We start from the raw sequence: 19,898 nt of genomic DNA on the forward strand, positions 1-19,898 counted from the left end.
TAAAAGAGCAGCAATAATTCAAATATTTATGAACTGGTATAAATATTTTTCGCAATGCATGAATATTGTTGTTCATGGAGCATTCGAGATAAAAGCTGAAGCAAGCTTTCGTTTCCAAAAACAAGAAGGAATCTCTGAAGTGCTGACCCAACTATGGACAATCGTCCAAATTTGTATAGTGGGATGGCGTTCAGGCTGATTGATTTGGCCATTAGGTATAGAACAAGACTGTTTTTACCATTTTTCGTACATTGCCTGGTTTCTCAAGTAAATGGCTTCTCGCATGTCCTCGGAAGTGTTTTCTCTTTAGCGAATATGACCTATTCTTCTTGCCATCACCTCCTTTTTTTGTTGGATGTGTGAAATGATCTTATCAAGAAAATTCCAAAGGTTCTGCATAAGAAAGCCACCAAGGAGATGTCTACCTAGGAAACCAAACAACCACGTTACAAAAAGAAAAGAACTAATGGTTTGCAATGATCACCTCCTTTATATATGAAGGCTGAAAGCTGAAGAGGTGTGGAAAGCTAGCCAGGGCATCATACTAAGGTACGATCTCCCAGCACAACAGTGCTCAATAATAATTAATGATGTGAAATAATTCTTCATGAAACTACTCTTTTGACAATCATATATGTAATGAGTTGTGCTTCAAGATCAGGTTCTCGATCGGTGGTAATTTAGAATTTACAACAAAATATATATACTGTACGTACTTATTGTTTCGCAGTTGAGGAGAATTGTTCACAATATATATTAGATGATGTTCTATGGCGATCGATCTTCCATTTATATCTCCACAATCCATCTTAATTAGATTTCAATTGATGCATGCATTCTCTGTTCTTTTGACATGTATTTAAGCAAAACTAAAGATATGACATATACAACATTGTTTTGGTAGAAGATGTGACATTTTAAGCACCGAATAAAAAAAGATGCGACACTTCTTTTGAGAAAAAAGAAAAAAGGGTTATGGCTAATTAACATGGGATAACTGGTCCCTATTAATTTCCCTAAAGGTAAGAGATCATATCTTCTAATTGGGAAGAATTTAGCCACGAAAGATTCCCTTGTTGAATAGTTAGCTTTAATTTAAATCTACCAATTACCTGGATATACAGTAGTCCATAATTCCCCATTTCACTCGCTTTTAACTGTAACTTAACTCCAGGTCACATGATCATAATGAAGGACCATTAGCAGCAGCCAAAAACGTCATCATCAAGCTCATTACACCATTAGATCGGTTGAGCATTGTGTATGAATCACGGATGGTCCAATTGAATCAATCACAACAGACGTGGTTGCCCCATATATGTGCCAACATTATCTGGATATTGAACTACAACTTAATACATGTATATGTGTACGCATAATTATATGTATATAACCAAGGATAGATATTGCTATGCAGTTTCAGTTGATATGAAAAGAAAAATCAACTTGTCACATAAACTAAAAGAGTACGCTCTGGAAATTAACTACGGGCAACATGAAAGGGAAATGGCAGAGCCAAGCAATAATATCGCTGCTTCCATGTGGTGGGGAAACGGAACAGTCACGTCGCTATTGATACAAAACTAATGCTGCTCTACGATTAGAACAATTGGTCATGAAGCATCATATGAAATGCAAAAGCTAGCTTCGCCTTTTTATTTGATGTGAGAGTGCACAACAACAACGATAAATGGAAACTTTGTTGACCCTAAAAAGAAAGTAAAAGCGGGGAAAGTTTGGTTAAAAAACGTGTACAAACAAAAAATCAACAGCCATGAATGATCAGTACTTACTACCGTGTAAAAGAGAAGAATATATGTTACTGTTTATGCATGGTTGCAACACTCGGTGCTGAGACTTTACTTCAGTTTAGCCTATATTGCCAACTATGATTCTAACTTTGAGATTTTGTTGTGTGCCAACTAAATCAGGGAAAGGATATGATGGATTTCCTCGTAAATTATAATCTGTGCTGACTCTCCAAATGGGGCTATTTCGATCCTTGCAAATAAAAGAAGTGGGGAGCATCAAGAGAAATTACTTAATTCCATCGGAGGCATTAGCTTTTTAATTTATTTTTATTTGAGTTAATGACCTCCTCCATGCCAATTTGTGTAAATCCCATTTGCCTGCTTTTAAACAAAATTAATGCTGGCATCTATATGCATGCATGCAGGTAATTTTACAGCTGAAAAACTTGAAACCAAGCACTTGCCCACGTTTGGGACTGTGCCCTTGTATATAAAAATAAATTAAATACAAACCCGCTTCTCGTTTAGTATCATCGTCCTACAAGTACAGCTTTTGATTATCTTATAAAAATAAAATTATTGTTTTTTATTTTAAAAACAAAGAATGCAAGAGTGCGTTTTTGCTCAGCCCAACACAATACAATAATCAGTTGGCATTTGTCATTAAGAAAAAAGAAATTGAAATTGTTTTAAAATAACATATAATTAAGGGTGCATGTCAGCTTTTATCTCTTTCTTGTCTCAAAACAAAAGAGATAATAAAGCTTATCAATTAATTAGACCTTTAAAATAATTAATGAAATGACTACCGAATTCATCAAATAATCTAAGCACCGAGACAAAAGTTACAGCACCATAGAAGCAGAATGTGCATCGATTTTCAACAATTATATATTTTCTTGTGGTTAAATATTCTTTAATTCCCACATCTCCTTTCACGTTCACAAAGCACAAGGAAATCTAGCTTTTCCAACTCTTTCTCCTCTAAAGAAAAGCTAAGTGTATATTAAATAAGACAAGCCAGATCCTGTATGTGATCCTAATTGTTTTCCTTTAAGAGTGCATGATTAGTGGAAATAATAAGCATGTCCCCCTCTAAAGAGAGGGTAATAATATAATTAAGAATTCACGACACTATTGAAATGAAAAGAATAAAGCAAAGGGTCATCCTTGATTGATTATAATATATGATTATATTATTGAATTGCTTACAGCTACCAAAAAAAGATTGATGATTAATTAATTAAAATATGTGTTGGATTAGTTGGCCACATTAAGAGATGCATCCCAAAATGTAATTATAATTATATATATATATATATATATATATATATATATATATATATAACCAAAAAAGATAGCCTGTAACAATTGGATGGATCATTCAGTTCCCCTTAATTTGATGTGTTTTTCCAGCTAAGTTCATGAGAAACTAGACCCAGCTTCTTCTTTTTTATCACCATCACGTTCTTTACATTGTTGTGTACTATTCACGGACAGAAGCTTAATTTTGCATCTGAGTAGGTATGTCATCATTTATATGGCTCATGAAAGTTGTTCATGCGAGAGTCATTTGTACATAGAAGCAAGATATATTGTTTCTACCGTCCAAAGGAGAAGGCAGGAACCCTATGATCTGATTAAAAAAGTGTAAGTTTTGTTCCCTGTACGTAGATCATATTTTTCCTTGCCATTTACTTGTCTACGTACCCATTTAGTTTTAAAAAAAAAACTAATTTCTGACTTCTACAAGCTTTCGTTAGGCATTATTTCAACTCCAATTCTGTTCGTTTCATTTACAGCTAGAAATCCAAATAAAGCAAGTGCTACACAAGTTTCATTTCTCTATGTTTATGGGCTTTCCATTAAATCTCCACCTAACATTAGCAATGGAGTTAGTGTTGAAATTGGGGGCTTGTAGGTGATGGTTGATTCCATATATACTGAGAAGGCAATATAGCAACCTTGTGTGGTCCATATATCCTATAGCTAAAAAAGCAAGCCTAATTTAATTTGATCGAAGATGCCATGCCCAACATGATTTATACACAGTAAAGCCTAATTTAATTTGATCGAAGATGCCATGCCCAACATGATTTATACACAGTAAAGCTTAATTTATATTTGAACAAAAAACAGCGAAGCAAATCAACAACAGACTACATATCACCCTCGTCATGAAAAGGAATCTTCAGATCGGATGTATACAAAGAAAAAAGACTGCACTTGACTATTACTGCATCAACCGACACGGTACAAACACATTATAGTGGGCGATCAAAGTATATGGCCTTGTAAACTAATAGTATTATCAGTACAAGATTTTTACCTAGTGAATCTAAAACACTACTACTGTGCTGTAAAATCAACTAAAAAATCCAAAATCTTACTTGTCATCAAAAGTTATTAAACAGAGACAGGAATCTAAAGTAAAAAAGAATGATTCGTGAAGAGTATATCTATACCAAATAAATCTATCCTTGTGTGGTCTGCTTTTGATGCAAGTACAAATGGAAGGACACTGTTGGAAGGAAGCTATGCGTCCAAGATACTCTGTGAATATCTGTAGTGCAAAACATAATCATTAACACTGTAAGATCTGTTTTAACATAAGAAAATCAGAATAATCAACAAAAAAATACCCTTTAAACACGAATAAATATTAAAGAAATCTTGTTCCTTCCATATAGGTGGATCAGAAATGCCATTTCATTCAAGAATGGAAAACCCTTTGAGTAGCAAGACTGAAAGATAATTCATCCACCCCTTCTTGTTCTCCTTCAAAGCATGAAACTTGCAAGAAACAAGAGATTGTCGAAGTCATCATGAATATTTGCAAGCATCAATTAACATCACACAATTTGTTTTCTCAAAAACCCTAAAATCAACTGGATCCAAGAGATCGTATATCAAGCAAAAAGAAAAGGATCATAGACCTTATACACTGATCATTGATGCAGGGCCCGATGAAGAAACATTAACTTTCTTTGATCCTGTTTGTATCTTCCCACAGCTTTATTGAACCGCAACAAAAATATAATGTCATATGTACATGCACGGCAACATCAACAACAATATTCAAATAGGTGCAGTTCAAGAAAGCTGTGGAAGAATACCAAGAGGGTCACATATAGACCACCACAAAACTTAGATTTAAGTATTTTAGGAGCTTCAAAGCCCTCCATAAACAAACCCTAGCAAGGTTTGTAAAGAAAAGGGAAGGGCAGGAGGGCTAACTGCTAAGAGAGAAAAGATAATTCAAAATATATAGGGATAAAAGAGAGAGATAGAGAGAGAGACCATGAAAGAGAGGTGTTGTGTGTGTGGGTTTAGGGTGAGAAAGGCTGGTACTTATAGCGGATTTGAGGTCCTTTTTACCACCAATCCCAAGAAGAATATTGGGCCTAAGACAACTGAACCCCACCAAACTCCATCTTTAATTGTTTTTTTTTTTTTAATTTTCTTAACAATTCTCTAACTACAACTATTTTACAGAAAGCTGACTATTTTTCTTGATCCCACTAATCTCCTCACTACCAACAAAATGTTTTGATTAAAATATCAAGAAATCCCATTAATATATGTGCGGTTCTGATGCAAACAGCCAGATCTGACGGTGACGGCTACCCTTGTGAGGGCACATACATGGGTCCCACTATGCGTTGGAAGAAAAGTCTAACCCCTACGCGCCTTAAATGGCTACTTGAACTTACCATTTTCTGAGTTTCTTTCCTTATTTTAACGTCCAGCAAAGGAAATAAGAAAAACTACTTCGCACACTCCAGGGCCTAGCTGCTGTGGTCAATCGTGTGACTTGTTCTGTTCTCGTCCCGGGTTCGACCCTCTATATGCACGCCTGTCACTCTCGCGGTGCCTAACATGCCCCTGGACTTGCAGGATGTCCAGTGGGCCGTGAGGAATAGTCGTGGTGCGCGTAAGCTGGCCCGGACACCCCACGTAAATCAAAAAAAAAAAAAAAACTACTTTGCAGTTTTACAATTTGAGAGTAGTGGAGGATTGATGCCCTGTGATTAAAATCTCAAGCCTTTTTTAGCATCTTCGTGCATCGTAAATATTTCAGTAACGATTACTGCTAATTAAAAGTCTTTTTCAGAATTAAACTCTTGTTAATTTAAGTTAAGAATGTGTAAGCACCACAAATTTAGTAAAAGCTTGCTATTAATTACAAGTGTTTTCAATATTAAACTCTTGATAATTTTGGTTAAGAATTTGTCTACATAAAAAAAATCAGTAAAACTTGAAGTACCTAAAACACCTATAGTATGGTGAAATTTGTTTCGGTGCAAGAAAGTTGTGGCTTGATGATATATATATACACACACACACACACTTCAGACTAAAAAAGATTATAATTAGAAGTGTTTTCAACTCTACATAATTTACATTAAGGAATTGTCTACACCATATATTTAGTAAGGCTTAGTATTAATTACAAGTGTTTTGAAATTGAACTCTTAATAATTAATGTTAAAATATTTATACATCATAATTCACTATTTTTTAATGAATTGGAATATGTAGATTTTATTAACGAGGATAAATTAAGGATGAAAAAAAAAAGAACAACGTAAGAAAAATCAAACATTAAATTAAAAGTCAAACATCGTTACCATAAGAAAATGTTAAGTCCCTTAATCTTCATTTAATTAGTATTCTGCCAAGAAATTCTTGTTACATAATAATAACAAGGAGAATCAATTATTAATAAGTCAAGGATAATTCCTAAATACATCCTAATTATTCTATATTTTTTTGTGTCTGGAAATTCCAAATCTTAACAACTTAACCTTCGAGGTCATGGAGTGTTCCATTTGAGACATCAAGCTATTAAGATGCAATATGTTTCATGTATCTTTTAAAATTATTAGATGCTTGTTTTGCTGGGTAGTTTTGATTTTATTTAGCTCATTTCAAGTTATTTGGGTCATAATGCAAGTTTTTAGCTTATTTGGAGGGTTTGTATGTACTTGGTTCTTGGTTGGAGAAGGCTTCATTATAGCATTGAGTTTAATGAATTTCTTAACTAGGTTGCACGATTCATGGTATGAAGCACACACTTATGCTAAGAGAAAAGCCGAGTAAGATGACTTTAAGGTTTAGAAGAATTATAGACCTCTCTACATCATTACGAGAAATTAAGAAAGATATTTAGAGTTTTATACGTCGGAAGGTTTTCAAAGGCGTTCACGGAGTGAGTTCTAGAAAAGAAATAAGGAGACTCCTTGTTCCATTACCAAGCATACCAACGGGTCGCTTTCTTTTACAAACCATGCAAAGCGTCTGGTAAGAGAGGTTATTTTAATTTCATGTATTTTTTTGAAAATGGTACCCATAATTTATGTTTAACTAATAACCGATGTATTTATTTTGCAGGCTACATATCTTGAGTGCAGGCCTATTCTAATGAAGCTGTATATGAAAACACATATATATAGAGGGAGGATTGATGAAAAATGGTGCAATAGTTTATTGATAGTCGAGTTAAGGTATTTATTGTAAGTAGACTTTGAAACATTTTTTTATATTATTTGGACTAATGTTTTTTCATCCATATCTCTGACTTATTTTTATATGGTGTTGGAACAATTAATATAACATCGCCATGTGTACATAGCATGGAGAGGACCCTTCAACTCTTTCAGAACATAATTCAGATTTGTGGTTAGAGGTTGAAGCAACCGATGGACCTGATAAGAATCAAGATTACAATATCTTTATGACTACGACCTGAGATATAAGATCGGGTTATAGTATCTTGACTGTAGGCACTCTATAATCCAGCTCGAGTTAACCATCACCAACCATTAAGAAGTTAGCTGAACAACGGGTTAGTGCTCTGAGGGCCGAAATGAAGACAAAATATGATACAAAAAAAAAACCTAGAGGAGATCATGGAGAAGCATGAGGCATACCTTTTTTTCCAGTCATTATCCTCCCTCTTGCGGACCTACAGCTAGAGCTTTTAATTCATTTATATATACATTTGTTATTGATTTTATTATAAAAAAAACTTTTTCTTCAATTCAATTGATTTTTATAAACATTTGTAAATTTTTTTTACATTATATAAAAAATTTTCTTCAATTTAAATTAGTTGTTTGATGTAGTTTGATGCCATTGTAAAATTATTTTATAGCATTTAAAAAAAATTAAAGACCGATGAAAATTTCATCGGTAAATGATCAACCATTTCATCAGAGAATTTTAAAGAGTTATTAATTGTTTTGATCCAGCCCAACAGAATCAATGACATAATATGATATTTTTGTTCTATTGGCGAAACCATTAGTGAGACGAAAATATTACCGATAGAAGTATTCATCGGAATTCCATCCATAAAAATCACCGTGAAATTACTGATAAATATGACATCAGCGACGAGAGACTTTCTAATTATATGTTTCTATCGATAAATCATTCAATAATTTTTATACCAATAATATTATTTTATTTATGCCGACAAAATATTTCATCAATGTTTTAAGATTTTCTGAATATAAAGGCGCTTGTAAGTCCCTGTCTTTTTTTTATTATTAATGTATTGATATCATTCAAACAAACAAAAATACCATTAGCATCAACATATATCCATGTGAATGCGCGACTTATAATCTAACTATATTCATGATAGCGATGGAATGAAATCGGCTTAGGACTATTCTTGTAGCATTAGTGCTTGATATTGACTGAAATCATTAATTAATATACATGATAATGTTGATTTTTTATACATTAACAACGTGTTATAAATAATATATTAAGTCCTATAATGTAATGATTTTGTAATTTTAAGGATTATAATAAAACGGAATGATTATAACGGTAATGAGTCAATAATTATACCGTACAAGCGATTACAGTTGAAAAAACGCATCGCAAATAGTAATAGACATTACATCAAAGAAAAACTATATATATAATTAATCACATAGGAATCTGATTGCATAGTTATTATTATTATTATTATTATGATGAGTGAATTTTAGTTTTTGGAAAATACAAAGGACCATGCAAGATTTCAAACAAGAATTATCAATATCTAAATAAAATAAAACTAGGGACCCAAAATAACTACTTTAAACTATAGGGACTAAAGAGAAATTTGTCGAAAACAAACTTACGTTGCTAAAAACGTTTTCCAATTAAACAAGAGACATAACATAGCATATACATGCATCGGTCCAAAATATTCGTTTTCAACTGGCTTCAATATCTCAACAGCGTGAGACTCAATACTCCAGAATTGCAGGTGGGATTAGTTCGACTTGATGGAAACCCTAAATTAAAGTTGAATTGAGCCTAAATTAAACCTTAAATGAAGTTCGTGTTTACATGGAAGCATGTGAGGGGGTGACCCCACCATGGGAACATGTGTGGGTGCTGATAAGACACCGTTTTTCCCGGGACGGAGGTCGCTTTGTCTGCCTGGCCTCGCCTGTATTGTTGGACATCTCTGCCTGTATTTTAATACCTGGCTAAATTAGCGAAGATTAACGTGGGCGTCCGAACTTCATTTGTATTGATTTGAATTGATGCAGATGAGTGGGTTTTTTAGAGTTATTTTATTCTATTAATAATAAGTAAGGTATAAATATTATAAAAATTTATCCAAATCTAACCTAAGATATATACATTTATATCATATAAATATATAATATTTATATTTCTGAATATGATATAATATGTATAAATATCTGATATACACACACATATGCATATCGTTCTAACATATATACACCTCAAATAAATATATTATTATTTTATTTTATATTGAATAATAGATAATAATATGTATGAATATCTAAATTTCTTGCTCATTAAATAATTTTTTATTTGAGTATAAATATTGTAAAAACTTTATCAGATGCTATATATTCATTATCAACTCTAATTAAGAATAATAATAAGGATCGATGTAATATATAGCTGGCAATCACTTTGCTAACCCCCATCTTTTCATCGGCAAAACCTTCTATTATTTGATTTGATTTGATTTGATTTAACACTATAATAATAATGTTTTCCATCTTTATTTTCGATCAACATTTCTAGGGTGCATGGTTTCTTTGTGCTGCCTGGTAGAGAAATGGTGGCATTGGCCTCCTGCATGTTTACATGATGAAGGGCGAGTTACAAATAGATCCTATGGTTTTAATTATTTCACTGCGATTAAAATCAAAGAAATTGTACGAATGCAGGTAAGAAAAAAAAGTTTTACATGTGCTAATTTAGATGGTAGAGTAATAATTAAATCACCTGCCCACCATGGTTGGATACTTGGATGAATAGATGGATAGTCCTCCTTTTATTTTATTTTATTTTATTTTATTTTATTTTTTAAATATCTACTGCTACAATGCTACATCTCCAATGGCAGAACATGCTCATGCTCATGTGTGTTTGGGAGCGAAATGCACAGAAAATTATAATCCATTTGACCGAGGCGGGTTAATGTAATTTTTTGGGCTTACAGGTGCTATTTTTTTATATTTATTTTTTTAAATTCAACCTTTAATATTTAATTTGATAATTTGATATTGATTTTTTTGTTTTTATAATTTGATATTGGGTTTTCTCATTTGAGATTGATTTTTTTTCTTTTTTTAAAATGCTATTGTGTTGTCTAAACATTATTTTTTTTTGTTTAGGTTTTTTTATCTAACTTGCGGGCGAAGCACATATCATATAATTGATATAAATAATTGTGTTGTCTAAACATTTTTTTTTTTTTGTTTAGGTTTTAAATATATTTTTTTGACACGTGTTTTTAATTAAAATTCATGTCGGCAGGGATAACCATAATAATTAAGTAATCCTATTAGATGAATAACCATCGTTCCATTAATCTAACGGAATCAATAATTACTAGTCAATTACACAAGAGGATTTCATTACTATTAGATGAATTAGATGAATGACCATCACGCCATTAATTACTCTCATGATATTTTTTAGGCTAGATGGGCCGAACTATTTTTTGAACTTCAAATCATTTAAGAACTTCGGCCTATTTGAAAATGGGTCTTTCTGTTAGATTCTGTAGGTTTCGTCCGTTAATTAATTAACATTTAAAAAAACACCAATTATCCCTCTTTTATTAAAATTTGGTTAAATAGTAAGTCACATCGAACCCTTCACTTTTTTTTTCTTTTTTTTTTTTACTTTAAAACTCCCATCTATTTTTTTTTTGTTAGATTAATTCTGAGACATTAGTTGACAAAATCAAGGACTTGGTAAGTGCCTTGTGTATGACTTAAAAAATAAAAATTAAATTTTTTTAACAATAAACTATATTATATATATATAAAAATCCAAACATGAAAGTTGAAAATTCTTTTTCAATTTTTATGGATTTTTTTTTATTTTTTCATGGATGTTGTTTTTGGAATTACAGGTATTTATTAATAACTTTTTAAATATATTTTTTAAATATTTTTCTAATAAAAAGTTAAATTCATCTCAGGATTAAAAAAAAATCAATAAATCAAATTTTATAAATTAATTTATGCATGGTTCACTTGACTTTCACTTATAAAAATGGATGGGAGGTTTAAAGTAACCAAAAATTGAAAGTAAACAATTCAATGTGACCAAATTGTTTAAAGAGGCTTGATCAATTTGACGAAATTCTAATAGTAAAGAGACATTTGGAGGATTTTAAACAATCTTATGGTATGTTGAAAATCTCATATTATAATGATTCATGTATAAAATGTATTTTAAATGTTGAAAAGCTTGATTTAGCCTTTACATGTAAATTATATTGCTCTCAATTTTTATAAAATATAATAAGAAACTTATAATTTTTAGTGTTGCAATTTCAGATATTCAAGAAATATTTTTAAATGTTTTAATTTAATTTAAAATATATAATTATTTTCTACTTTTGTTTAATAGATTATTTTTAAAAAATATATTTTTGAATAATTACTGAATTATTCAAAAATATTAAAGACCATATAGCAACCCAAAAAAATAATTTATATTTTTAAAATTTATTTTCTTTTGTTTTTTATTGCAAATTACATAAAATAAACTGACTGTATCTTCCGGAATAAATTTTATTTTCAAATAATTTTAAAAACACATCATCACATACATTCAACTAAATATATTTTAAAAAATGTGATAAAAACATGAATGGTTACGAGTAAGCTAAAGGGATGTAACGTGTAGCATGTGTTTATATATGGCGACAGTTGCATGGAAATGCATGTTCTCTTTTGTCAGTATATCACTGGCTCTTTTCTCTCTACTCACAACACATGCCCGACACGATTGGAACGGAGGTTTGTCTATGTGATTTTAATCCACAAGTTTGTCTTTCCCCTTCCCAATTTCTAGCTGCTTCCTCTCATGCCAGCCAGCCAGCCAGCTCCTTTAATTTTCTTCTTAATTAATCAGTTTTATAAAATTATTATAACATTTGCTGCTTGATCAACTCATTCATGAGGAGAACAAGTCAACGGAAGATGCACGTGTCTATTAATTCACCAAGATTGATTACCTGTCTTGGGGTGTTTTGTTCCTCTTTATCACTTAAAAAATTGAGTTTAAATAGTTACTGACCCTCTGCCTATGGTTCATTATTCGAGGTGACTTGATATTGCATTACAATTGTTATAATTATATATATAAAAAATACCCTAAAGCTTATGGCAAAAAACTCTATGACAATGAGGATTGTAATAGTATTCTATAATATTTTCTCTTTCTTTAAAAAAATATTTTTTTTAATTTTGGTCACTCAATTTTTTTTTTCAATTTATTTCTTTGATGTTGTGTTTATATAGGATTAGTCTTGGTGGTTTGTTTTGGCTAGCTAGGAAGGGGGATTGCATGGTGTCAAGAAAAGATTTTGTTGGCTCGGTTTGTTAAGATTAAATATTTTTTTATTGAATAAAAACAACTAAAGTTCCAAGGGACTAAATTTAAAACAATCTGAAGATTGGACAAATGTTAAGACCTTTTTTCTTGTCGGTACCCAGGACAAAATTGAACGAGTAATAAAAAATGTTCATCTCAATTGTTTTTTTTTATTAGACAACTTTTTTATTTTCTATTTGATCCGTTTATATTGAATTTATTTGGAATTAGACTCAGCGGTTTGTTTCGGTTGCCTATATATGAGGTATCAGGAATTCCGGCATGCAGTTAATACTTGATTTCATAAAATAAAATTCAATTATTAGACAATTAAGGCTTGAGGTACAAAAATTGAAAATGAAACAAGAGCAAGGATGAAATAGAATGAGTAAAGAAAGAATGGATAGCGTGTGAATTGTGCAGGTCAGCAAGTGAGGAGAGTTGTGGCGTTTTCAAGGCGCGTCTGACCTCCTCTGGCCACCAATTTTTTTTTTTTGTTGCGATCTCTCTTGAATCATCTCGACAAGGTCGACCATTTTGGCTGGCACGCGGCGTTGATGGGGTTAGGTGCGTTCCCAACAACTTTTTTTCCTCCTCCTCTCTCTTTCATTTGGTTTTCATGCATTGCTTTCTTTAATTTTCTTCTTTTATCTGATTTTAAAATTTTGATTGTTTGTTCAATTTAATCCTTCATAATTGCTATTTTTATTTTATGGGTTATCTTGATCTCATGACCTAAATTACAGGTTTGAAAGGTTTGCTCGAATTAACTTATATAATTTTTTTAGTGCACTTTTTTAAAAAAATTAATTTTTTTGTTTCAATTTCAACAATTGGTTAATAGGGAATTGATATTTTTTTATTTTTTTTATTTGCTTTATGTGTGGTTATCCTGATCTCATAACTTAAATCGTTAGTTTTGCAAGTTAGCACGAGTCAACTCAGGTCTTTTAGGTTGGTTTTTTTAAAATTTTATTTTTCAATATCGGTTGGTTGGAAATTAGGTTTTGAAATGTTTTTAAATTTATTTTCTATGTGATCATTCTATTTTTATGACCTGGGTTACGATTTGACAAGTTTACTTAAGTTAACACAAGTCACCATTTTTTGGTCCTTCTTTATAAAATCAATTTTTTTTTTCATTTTCTTCATTTGAAATTGAGTTGATTGGTAATTGAGTTAGTTGAGGATTATGCTTTGTTTTTATTTTTATATAATTATCCCGGTCTCATGACTATGTTGCGAGTTTAGAATATTAACTTAAGTTGACTTTAATGGCTTCTTTTTTGGGTTTATTTTTTTTCTCTCTTTGATTTTTTTCTTTCATCCCCACCTTATTTCATCATTCAACATTGATTTTTTTAATTTTTTTATTTCATCGTTCAACATTTTGTTAATTTTGAACTGTGATTCTTAATTTGTTTTGGTTTTCTTTGAATAGGATTATCGCAGTTTCAAACAAATATTTTAATATTTGGTTGGTACTTAATTTTACAAGCATCTATTTTTGTTATTATATAATTAAATAAAAAATAATTTCACCAAATAAAATAAGGTTTTGTAAGTTAACCCTAGTTAGCTCAAATAATTTATTTTTATCATTTTAGGTTGATTTTTTTTTATTTTGTCCATCATTAGATTAATTGAGAGTTGGACTTCAAAATCATTTTCATTTTGCTTGCTATGTGGTTATTCGTTATCACGACTCGGGTTGCAAGTCTTATATATTAACCCGAGTTGACTTAAGCCTCCTTTTAATATTTTTTTTATTTTTTTTCTTTCACAATATTGTGTTGATTGAGAATTGGGTTATATAATTTGGTTTGATTTGATTTCTAAAAGTTATTACAATTTTATAATCAGAATTGTAAATTTTATAGATTAACATATATTAACTTAGATTGATTTAATATATCGTCCTCTTAGTATTTAAAAAATATGTCACCAATTCAATAGCTAAAAAGGTTTCGTTCAATATGTAGCAGGTTTTGCGTTCATAATTTTTTGTTTTGTTTTTTAACTTATAGAAAACACATCTAGGATGTCTTTATATTTTTGTTTTTATATTTAAAAAAATGATCTGGCCGAAGCATAGCTAAATCCTTAGAATTGATCATGTAGCCTTTATATGTTAATTTATCATTATATTTTCAATTAAGATAGTTTTATTTTTTAGTATACATTAAGTTTTTAATATATTTTTCTATAAAAGTTTTAAGCTAAATCAATAGAATTGATCACGTAATCTGCACATAAAAGCATTGGAGGTGCAATGCTTAAATATGCTCACGATCTCCCCTGCTGATGCTTAAATATGTTTGTAGATCAATTACTAAAATAAGTAAAATATATAATTAGATACTCGAATAAAATAAAAAATAAAAATTAGGCATTTAAATTTCAGTTTTCTCTGATTGTGGTCTTCACGCAAATATGACTATTTGGAAGCGTGGTTATAATTGTTTTTTAAAGTGTTTTTTATTCAAAAATATATTAAAATAATATATTTTTTATTTTTAAAAAATTATTTTTAATATCAGCGCATCAAAATGATTTAAAAACACCAAAAATATATTAATTCAAAGCAAATAAAAAAATTAAATTAAATTAAATTTTTTCAAAAGCACTTTCTCTTCAAGTATAAGCGTTGAATAAAAAAATTTGGGTGTTATTTCTATCATTGCTTGCTTTTTTTTTAATTTCACTTTATTGTATAATTATAAAATTCAATTTGTATAAGGCACGAATTTGGAAGGATCAATTTCTAGAAGAAAAGGAATTTAAGAAGCATCAAAACAACATAAAATTGTTATGATAGAACACATTTCAAATAAAATAAAATAAAATAAAATTAATGAATCTAGTTATGAATTTATTTTGATTTTTAATTAAATTAATAGGATTTTCTTTATTAAAGTAGTTTCTTGATCATCTAAGGAGTGTTTGGGATTGAATTTTAACTTGTGTATTATTAACATTTGAAAAAAATTATTTTTAAAAAAATTATTTCTTTTATCTTTTTGATATAATAATATTAAAAATAAATTTTAAAAAATAAAAAAAATATTATTTTTTTAAAATTTATATACAAGAAGAAGAAAAAAACGTATGAGCTACCAAATTAAAGGCCAAGTAATCCATTAAAGCCACATATAAACTAGTTCTTAATTATGAATAATTGCTTTTAATCTTGCCTGTATAATTAGCCAAAATAGTGGCTGTAAAGGCTTATGTATCTTTTCCCCTACAACCAGATGAGAGAGATCCCAAGCAGTAATGATGATGGCCTAACATGGGGGACCTCGCTGTCGCTAGCTTATCCTACAAAAAGTCCTTAAAATGAAGCTGCAAAACCTTTCTGCTTCGTCTTCATTAATTTGTGATTGTGAGTTGTCAAACATGCGACGGGAGGGGAGGGGAAGTGATGAGAATGGAGGAGGAGGGGAGGGGAAAAATTTTACCCTCCGTTGTTTAGACAAGGAAGAGGGGGAATGAAGGAGAAATAAATTTTTCTTCGTTTGGTAATAAATATTAAATATCATTAGCGGGATGAATCTACGAATAAGATTGAAAGAGGTTATTTGTTAAAAAGATAAAATCAAAAGAAAAAAAACTAAATTAAAAATCTAAACAATACAAAAGGACAATATGAAGTTTTTGGTCGGATAGGTTATTTTTTGAGGCGAAAAAAGAAAGAAAAAGAAAATAAAAAGATATTTGAATCAAACCATCATACAGAACATCACATGTGCCACCACATTGGAAAGGGCCAGGATGTCATGATCTTTTTAACGCCACCATGGATGGACAATTTCTGCCTCCTAACATTGTTGCACGTGTCATTTTAAGTGTGCTGAGTGGTATCACACGTTGGAGTATACATCGCCAACAATTTTTTTACAAAAAGTATTATCTAGTCATTTGAAAATACAAAATTACACCTGTCTTGAACTAACGATAATTACAAAAAGACCACAATGAAAAGACGAGTAAGCTTTTAGACCCAAGTTTAAAAAAAATTGATTCCAAGTGTAACTAATTAAATTCTTAATGTATTTTTAAGCAAAAAATGAATTTACCTCTAAATCTAAGTTAGGTTGTTTTTTTATTTCAAGGGTATCCCAATCATTATATTATGCAAAAAAGAGTAAGAAAAATATCTTTGATCCCAGTCAATATAATAATAATGATCGATTGATCTAGAGAAATTATAATACTGCTCCTAGAAGCTATGCAAATGAGGTTTTTTTAGGGGAAAATAGTAATTATAATATTATCGCCTACAATACATTGAGTCCAGATGCATAGTGAATTCACTATCCTAATTAAATATTTTTTTTAATTGAAAGTAATAAAATACTATATATAAAAAAATTAAGAATTTTATTTTATTATAATTATCAACTTATTGAAATGACCATCATGTTTAATAAATCTGAATCATTAAGTTTAAATTGAATGATCATGGTCTGGTTGATGATAGAAATAATAATAATAATTTAACTTTTTAATATTTTATTTATCTCATTTAACCCATCAATGAATTAAAAAATGGCAGGACTTGAAATATGACCGGTCATGTTTTAAGAACATGAGAGGATTGAAATCCATATTGTGAGACCTTAAATTACATAATTTAAAGTCTTAACAGACACTCCAATGCACAAAATAATAGTAATAATAATTACATTTATTAAAATGCTGGTATGATTTTCAAAATTAGTTTTTTTTCTTTTAGGTAGTTAAGGTAGCATGCGAGAGCAATGGATTTGCCTATGTTGTCATGTTGATTAAAAAGAAATGAAAGAAAAAAAGATAAAGGTCCGAACCATCAACAGCAATCAAATAATAATCAGGTCATGATCTAAGACTACTTTATCTTGGTCTTGATGCTGGATCCATTTCTCTTGGGTCAACTCGTACTACCCAAGCACCAGGTATTCCTAAGTGGGGCGCGAACATGGTCACGCCTAGAGCAATCCAAGTGCCACATATGCGCTGGGTTGTGCCCAGCCCCTAAGCAAGAGCTCAAGCGCCACGTGTTCTTAGCATTGAGATAAGACCCAAGCATCACGTGTTCCTATATAGTTTTTTTTCTATAATAATAACAGTTTTTAAAATTTTATTAATGATGACAATAATAATAATAGTAGTAATTTTTAGTTTTACATTTCAAATCAAATTTATAGTTGTTTTAATATTAAGAATAAGTTTTTTTTTCTAATTTAGTAATTATTTTATTAATAATATTCAATATTATAAAAATAATAATATTTATAACACCAAAGATAATATTTTCAATATTAATACTTTTGATCATAGTAAAAATAATAATATTCATAACACAAATAATATTATTTTTAATTTCAAGAATATTGAAAACACAAATAATAATATTTTTTTATATTAAAAATTTGAATTCTTATAAAAATAATAATAGTATAACACCAATAATAATATCTTTGATATGAATATCTTGAATTATAAGAAAAATAATAATATTTTGATTAGAATACTTTATCTAATAAAAAAATAATAATATTTTTTATATGAATACTTTGTGCTATAAGAGAAATAATAATATTTACAACACAAATTATAATATTTTTATATTAATACCTTGAATTGTTGAATATTTTTAATAATACTATGTCGCGGGCTCACTTTTTATTTTTATAAAAAATACTATAAAAATTTATAATACAAATAATAATATGTTTTCAATATTAATACTAATATTTTCTTTGAAATTTACTAATTATTTTATTAATAATATTAATTATAATAAAAAAATAATATTTTTTTAAAAAATAATAGTATTTAGAATCCTAGGATCCAAGAACCTTAGGTCTTGATGGAGGACCCAATAATAATTGGGTCCTGACACTCGACCCATTCATCATGAGTCTTGACGCCGGATCCATTCCCCTTGAGTCCAGCGGCATGACTCAAGCGTTAGGTGTCCCCAAGTAGGGTGTAGGCATGGGGCGTGCCTAGCGCAGCCCAGCCTCCAAGCAGCCCAAACGCCACGTGCATGCTGTGATGTGCTCAGCCCCCAAACAGGCAGCCCAAGCGCCACGTGCGTACAGAGGTGTGCCTAACACTAAGGTAGAGCCTTAGCGCCACGTGTATGCTTGGTCAGCCCAACACACAGGCTGGCAGCCTAAACGTCCAAGGCTGGGTAGACCGAGCGCCAGGTGGCTACAACCCGGGATGCGGCCAGCAGGCATGGCTTGTAATGCAATCCACATTGAACAGTATTTCGCGTTACATTGAAACAATGATCAATTTTAGTTATAGTTAATTCCCCCTCCCCCACGTGTTATACGACTAAGCAGGTCAATTTTTTTAACATAAAAAATATTTAAATAATAATAACCTGAATGAATTTGTGTTAACTTGACTATCTCATTATCATAGATAATCTTAAAAAAAAAATTCAAGACTCAATAATCTAATATCAAAGGATAAAATTAAAAAATTAAAAAAAAGACCGAAATTAAATAGAGCTAATCTTTAAAACCAACAACTCTAGTCATAAGACCATGATGATCATACAGAATACCAAAAAAAAATTTCAATAAAATTCTTAATCATCAAAAAATTAAAAAGAAAAAAAATAATAATTAAAATAATGAGAACAAAATCTGGTATAAAAGCTAATGAAAGAAAATAACAAGGGATATAAACGAAAAATACAATGAAAAAAGAAAAATGATAAAAAAAAAGAGTGGCGCGATGTTTTGGTCGCCGCAGTGGAAGGCTACCAACAACCACAAGGAGGCATCACCCATTCCGCTCAAAGGACGCGAGCGCCTTTCACTTGTTGGCGTGTGCTCTGCACACCTCATCCACTTTTGTTTTTGAATTATAGAAAAGTCATAACACCCTTGAGTCAACTGAAATTTTTTTAAGAAAACTGAGGTTAGAAAACCTACAATGTCCCTTGATCTCAGGGCCAAAAAAGTTAACCCAAAGGGTTATGCGGTAATTATATTATACAAAAAGTAAAAATTCAAAAATACCTCTCATTTTTTTTAAGTGCAAGTGAGTAATTACATTGTATAATAAACATGTGAAAATACAATTCTACCTCAAAGTGTATATTCTCTCTCTTTTTTTTTTTACTTTCAAATGGTTATACTTGTAAACTATACTGTGCATAATTTATAGAAAAATACTGATAAATTTTAGTTTTATTTGTAATTTAAAAATTGACCGTAGCATTTAATTAATATTATTAAATTTATAAGTTGACTA

General features: G+C 30.3%; 1 long non-coding RNA gene across 1 annotated transcript; it reads left to right on the forward strand.

Annotated features, from left to right (window-relative positions):
* Positions 1-423: 423 nt before the first annotated feature.
* Positions 424-1,416, forward strand: LOC133689712 (uncharacterized). Its single transcript, XR_009841331.1, has 2 exons — positions 424-549; positions 1,175-1,416. It is a non-coding gene; the product is annotated as an uncharacterized LOC133689712 (long non-coding RNA).
* Positions 1,417-19,898: the final 18,482 nt, after the last annotated feature.

The sequence above is a fragment of the Populus nigra genome, chromosome 3 (genome assembly GCF_951802175.1).
Source record: "Populus nigra chromosome 3, ddPopNigr1.1, whole genome shotgun sequence".
Classification (NCBI taxonomy): domain Eukaryota; kingdom Viridiplantae; phylum Streptophyta; class Magnoliopsida; order Malpighiales; family Salicaceae; genus Populus; species Populus nigra.